The following is a 6,000-nucleotide window of genomic DNA, read 5'->3' as shown; positions in this document are numbered from 1 at the left end:
TCCCAGTACATTGGAAGGCCGAAGCAGGAGGATTGCTTAAGACCAGGAGTTCAAGACCAGCCTGGGCAACAGAGCAAAACCCCCATCTCTTAAAAAAAAAGTTACAAATTACAAAATAAATTAGCTGGGCTTGGTGGTGCATACCTGTAGTCCTAGCTACCTGGGAGGCTGAGGCAGGAGTACCCCTTGAGCCTAGGAGTTCAAGGCTGCAGGGAGCTAGTATGATCACGCCACCGCACTCCAGCCTGGGTGACAGAGCGGGACCCTGTCTATTAAAAAAAAAATTAATTTAAAAAGGGAAGCAAAATTACAATCTGCCAAATTATTGGCTGGGCGCAGTGGCTCTCGCCTATAATCCCAGCACTTTGGGGGGCTGAAGAAGGCGGATCACCTGAGGTTAGGAGTTCGAGACCAGCCTGGCCAACATGGCTAAACCCTGTCTCTACTAAAAATACAAAAAAGTTAGCCGGGCTTGGTGGTGTGTGCCTGTAATCCCAGCTACTCAGAGACTGAGGCAGGAGAATCACTTGAACCTGGGAGGCAGAGGTTGCAGTGAGCCAAGATCACACCACTGCACTCCAGCCTGGGTGACAAGAGTGGGACTCTGTCCCAAAAAAAAAAAAAATTATTAACATGATAATTAGCATATTTCAATATAAATTTGTGATTAAGCTTTTTGTTATGTTTACATATGCCCTCCCCCTTATAGTATCAGTGTTTAATACTTGCATTTTTTTGTTTTATTTTATTTTTATTTTTTTGAGATGGAGTCTCCCTTTTTTGCCCAGGCTGGAGTGCAGTGGTGCGATCTCGGCTCACTGCAACCTCCTCCACCTCCCAGGTTCAAGCGATTCTCCTGCCTCAGCCTCCCGAGTAGCTGGGATTACAGGCACCCACCACTATTCCTGGCTAATTTTTGTATTTTTGGTAGAGATGGGGTTTCACCATTTTGGCCAGGCTGGTCTCAAACTCCTGACCTCAGGTGATCTGCCCACCTCAGCCTCCCAAGTGCTGGGATTACAGGCGTGAGCCACCACGCCCAGCCTAATTTTTTATTTTTTAGCACTTGAAGCAAATGTTTATAGTTAGACTGGAAATTTTTCATTAAAAATACCTCTTAATTAGTGTTTTGATAAGTACCATTTTCATGTGGTTGCAAATTCAAAAGTCACAATAAGGGGTCTAGACAAAGTTGGCTGACACCTATAATCTTACTACTTTGGTAGGCCAAGGAGGGAGGCTCTCTTGAGCCCAGGTGTTTTTAGACCAGCCTAGGCAACATAGCAAGACCCTCATAACAACAACAAAAGTCACAAAAAGGTACATGGTGAAAAATCTCCCTTTCATCTCCAGCCATCCAGTTTTCATCCCTGTGGCAAGAAAAATCTTTGTAGCCTTGCTGATATGGTTTGGCTGTGTCCCCACCGAAATCTCATCTTGAATTGTAGTTCCTATAATCCCCACGTGTCATGGGAGGGACCCAGTAGGATGTGATTGAATCATGGGGGCGATAACTCCCATGCTGCAGTTCTCATGATAGTGAGTTCTCACAAAATCTGATGGTTTTATAAGGGCCTTTTCCCACTTTTGCTCAGCACTTCTCCTTGCTGCTGCTATGTGAAGAAGGACATGTTTGCTTCGCCTTCCACCATGATTGTAAAGTTTCCTGAGGCCTCCCCAGCCCTGGGGAATTGTGAGTTGTTTAAACCTCTTTCCTTTATAAATTACCCAGTCTTGGGTATGTCTTTATTGGCAGTGTGAGAACAGACCAATACAGTAAATGCACAGAAATTATTTGAGTCAAATGCTTATATAATAAAATACTGCATTCTTTATATATATATATATATATATATATATATGAGGAACCATACTTGCAGTACTATACATCCTGCACTTTTCATTTTGCAGCATATCTTAGATAATGTTCCACAGAGGCCTGGTTATTTTAAAATAACTTTATAGGTTCCACTGTATGGATTTACTATTATTTATTGAACTAGTCCCCTATTCCTACTGATGATTATTTAAACTGTTTATTTCTAGGGCGTTTTTTGTTTTGTTTTACTTCTGGTATAATAAACAACACTGCAATGAATAACCTTGTCTCTAAGTGACTTCATATAAGAGCAAGTATATCTACAGGACATATTCCTAGAATTTGCTAGGTCAAAGAGAAACTTTGATATTATCTAGTTCCCCTTGACAGAGGTTGAAACAATTTACAGTCCTAATACACTTACAATATATTAGAATGCTTGTTTCCTCATATCTTCACCATCATAGTGTGTAATCAAACTTTTTCATCTGTGCTATTCTAATAGGTGAAAAATGATAACAGTGTAACCCCCAAAAGAGGATTATCTTTTTCTCCACATCCTCAACAGCATTTGTTATTACCTGTCTTTTGGATATAGGCATTTTAACTGGGGTGAGATGATATCTTATTGTAGTTTTGATCTGCATTTCTCTAATGATCAATGATGTTGAGCACCTTGTCATATCCCATTTGCCATCTGTATGTCTTCTTTTTTCTTTTTTTGTTTTAAATTTTTTAAAAAGTTTTTTTTTTTATAGAGATGGGGTCTCATTATGTTGCCCAGGCTGGTCTTCAATTCCCGGGCTCAAGGGATCCTCCTGCCTCTGCCTTCCAAAGTGCTGGGATTACAGGTGTTGAGCCACTGTGCCTGGCCTCTTTGTTTTTCTTATTGAATTTTAGTCTTTTAATTTGTAGGAGCTCTTTTATATTTTACTGAAATTAACTACAAAAATGAATTGCACCAGCTTGGGCAACATGGTGAGACCCTGTCTCTACCAAAAATACAAAAGATTAGCCGGGTGTGGTGACACGTGCCTGTGATTCCAGCTACTTGGGAGGCTGAAGTGGGAGGATCACTTGAGCCCAGGAGGCGGAGGTTGCAGTGACCCAAGATCATGCCACTGCAATCCAGCCTGAGCTAGAGTGAGACCCCATCTCAAACAAACAAAAAACCCGCAAAAATGAGTTACAGCTATTGTTTCCAGTTTGTCATTTTCCTTTTGGCTTATCTGGTAATTTTTTTTTTTTTTTTTTTTGAGGCGGAGTCTCGCTCTGTCGCCCAGGCTGGAGTGCAGTGGCGCAATCTCGGCTCACTGCAAGCTCCGCCTCCCGGGTTCATGCCATTCTTCTGCCTCAGCCTCTCCGAGTAGCTGGGACTACAGGCGCCCGCCACCACGCCTGGCTAATTTTTTGTATTTTTAGTAGAGACGGGGTTTCACCATGGTCTCGATCTCCTGACCTCGTGATCCGCCCGCCTCGGCCTCCTTTTTTTTAAGAAACAGGGTCTCACTGTGTTGCCCAGGCTGGTCTCCAACTCCTGGCCTCAAGATATGCTTCTACCTCGGCCACTGGAGTTATTGGGATTACAGGCATGTACCACCATGCCCGGCTCATACGTTTATAAAAATTGAATTTATCAGTCTTTTAGATCTTGTGTCATAGTAAAAGTGTCTTTTTCTGTTCTGAGGTTATAAATGAATCATTGTATGGTTTTATTGTTTACATTTAAATCTTTGACATATCTGGAGTTTGTACTAGTGTATTGTATAGGGTATGGATCCAACATGTTTTCTAGATAGCCCATTTGTCTGAATGGGAAACTTTTTTTTTTTGAGACGGAGTCTTGCTCTTGTTGCCCAGCTAGAGTGCAATGGCGTGATCTCAGCTCACCACAACCTCCACCTCCCGGGTTCAAACTATTCTCCTGACTCAGCCTCCCGTGTAGCTAAGAATTACAGGCATGCACCACCTTGCCCAGCTAGTTTTGTATTTTTAGTAGAGAGGGGGTTTTTCCATGTTGGTCAGGCTGGTCTCAAACTCCCGACCTCAGGTGATCCGCCTGCCTCGGCCTCCCAAAGTGCTGGAATTACAGGTGTGTGCCATCTCGGCCGGCCCTGAATGGGAAACTTTTTACTGCTGTCATTCTTGGACTATCCTCCACATGCACGTGGATCACATTTCTGTTTGCTCAGCCCAGAGATCACAACTCAGATGCCTGTAGAGACTAGGCAAGTTACATAAAAGGGTGAAGAGTGCCAGGTGGGAAGTATAGCCAACTGGAAATGGATGGCATACTTTTATAAAGAGGGCAGCCACTACCCGGTGCCTGCTGATTACTCTCTTGCACGAATGCAGTAGGTCCCAGTGTTGCCAGATCTTTGTCAAGAGAAGCTGAAAATACACATTTTTATATGAAGCCTCTTGATTTTAAAATGTTAACAATTAAATTTAAATACAGCCTTAGCTAAACAAAATATGTCTTCAGGCCTGACTTGGCCCAGAAAAGCCTCCTGATATTCCTGGCCAATAATGAGATTTCTAACAAGTTTACTCTCCTATGAGTGAAGAAAACATACATGGTCTAGTAGTTTGATAGCACAGTAGTGTATAGCTGGAGTCTGGGAACAGGAGAGAAAAGTAAGGACCCTCTATATAAGCCAAAGTCTTTGCTCTCACAGACTGAAACATTAATGGGAGAAATACAAGCATTTTACCATCCCACCTTTTATCCCAAGTACATGTGAATGGATATGGCCATTTATTAGAGGATGTTCTTGATTTAGTGGATACTTTAGTGGATTAGAAAAATAATCTTGCCGGGCGCGGTGGCTCACGCCTGTAATCCCAGCACTTTGGGAGGCCGAGGCGGGCGGATCACGACGTCAGGAGGTCGAGACCATCCTGGCTAACACGGTGAAACCCCGTCTCTACTAAAAATACAAAAAAACTAGCCAGGCGAGGTGGCGGGCGCCTGTAGTCCCAGCTACTCGGGAGGCTGAGGCAGGAGAACGGCGTGAACCCCGGGGGGCGGAGCCTGCAGTGAGCCGAGATCGCGCCACTGCACTCCAGCCTGGGTGAAAGAGCGAGACTCCTTCTCAAAAAAAAAAAAAAAAAAAGAAAAGAAAAATAATCTTATTTTCCAACCCTGCCATTCTGATTTTGCCCAAATGAGAAAGTGGTGCATGTTTTGGGGAGAATAATTGCTCAGCTACTGATGCCGGAACTGAATTGTAGTACTGACTTATTTTTTGTACCCTGTTCGCCTTTTCCCTTTCTCACTGCTGGTGGCTAGGGACAGGGAGTAAAATATCTTCTCTACAACCTGTTAAAAGTAATGTGCTCAGCCTCTTTAGTGGGATGAAATTTGTGGTAATGATAAAGTTACCAGAGCCTATGCCTCTTTGAATTGAAAAGCTTGTCAGGATCTTTTCTGGGTTGCTAAGGAGTGTGTCCTAGACGCCAATCCAGGTTTTGTAGGACCTGAAGCCTACACAATTTGGATGACACGATTAAGAAAACAATTCGAAAATATCTTTTGAAAGTTTTGTAAAAACGATATGATTTTCTGAACGCACAGGGGCCCGTGCAAGTGAAGGACGTTTCAATTCAAGCTTGATCAACGTCACTGTCATCTGCCCCTTCTGACCCTACCACCAGGCTAAGGGCTTTCCACGCCTCATCTCTCGGTCCCCACACCATCACCCTAAGAAATAGTTACTATATCTCCTAACGATATACTATATATAGTACATACTTTGTATAAACATACAGTACTCATGAAAACAAGCCACGTAGAGCACAAATACGTTAAATATCCTGTCCAGCCCGAATGCCCCTTTCTCTCCACGTCCCTATACAGCCTCCCACGACGGTAGTCCTGGGGCTCCAGGCGCCACAAGAGTGGCACCGAATCCGGATTGTCTTAAGCAGGTCGAGAGAAGGGAGCATATGGGTAAAAAGCAGTCAAACTGGAGAGTCTGGAGCGGCCCCCCGCAGAGTCTCGGGAAAGGCGGACTCCCCAGAGGCCCCAGGCCCCGCACCCCCGCGCCGGGCTGGCGCCTCTGCCTGCTCCGCGGCGCGCATGCTCCGTGTTAGGCCTCTCGGGCTACTCGGGATAATGAGCGCCGGGCCGAGGGGGCGGGCCGAGCCTCGGCTGCTGGGACCCAGGGCTCGGCGGCGAC

Source organism: Nomascus leucogenys, chromosome 1a, assembly GCF_006542625.1.
Source record: "Nomascus leucogenys isolate Asia chromosome 1a, Asia_NLE_v1, whole genome shotgun sequence".
NCBI lineage: Eukaryota > Metazoa > Chordata > Mammalia > Primates > Hylobatidae > Nomascus > Nomascus leucogenys.
Note: the sequence above shows the minus strand (reverse complement) of the source record.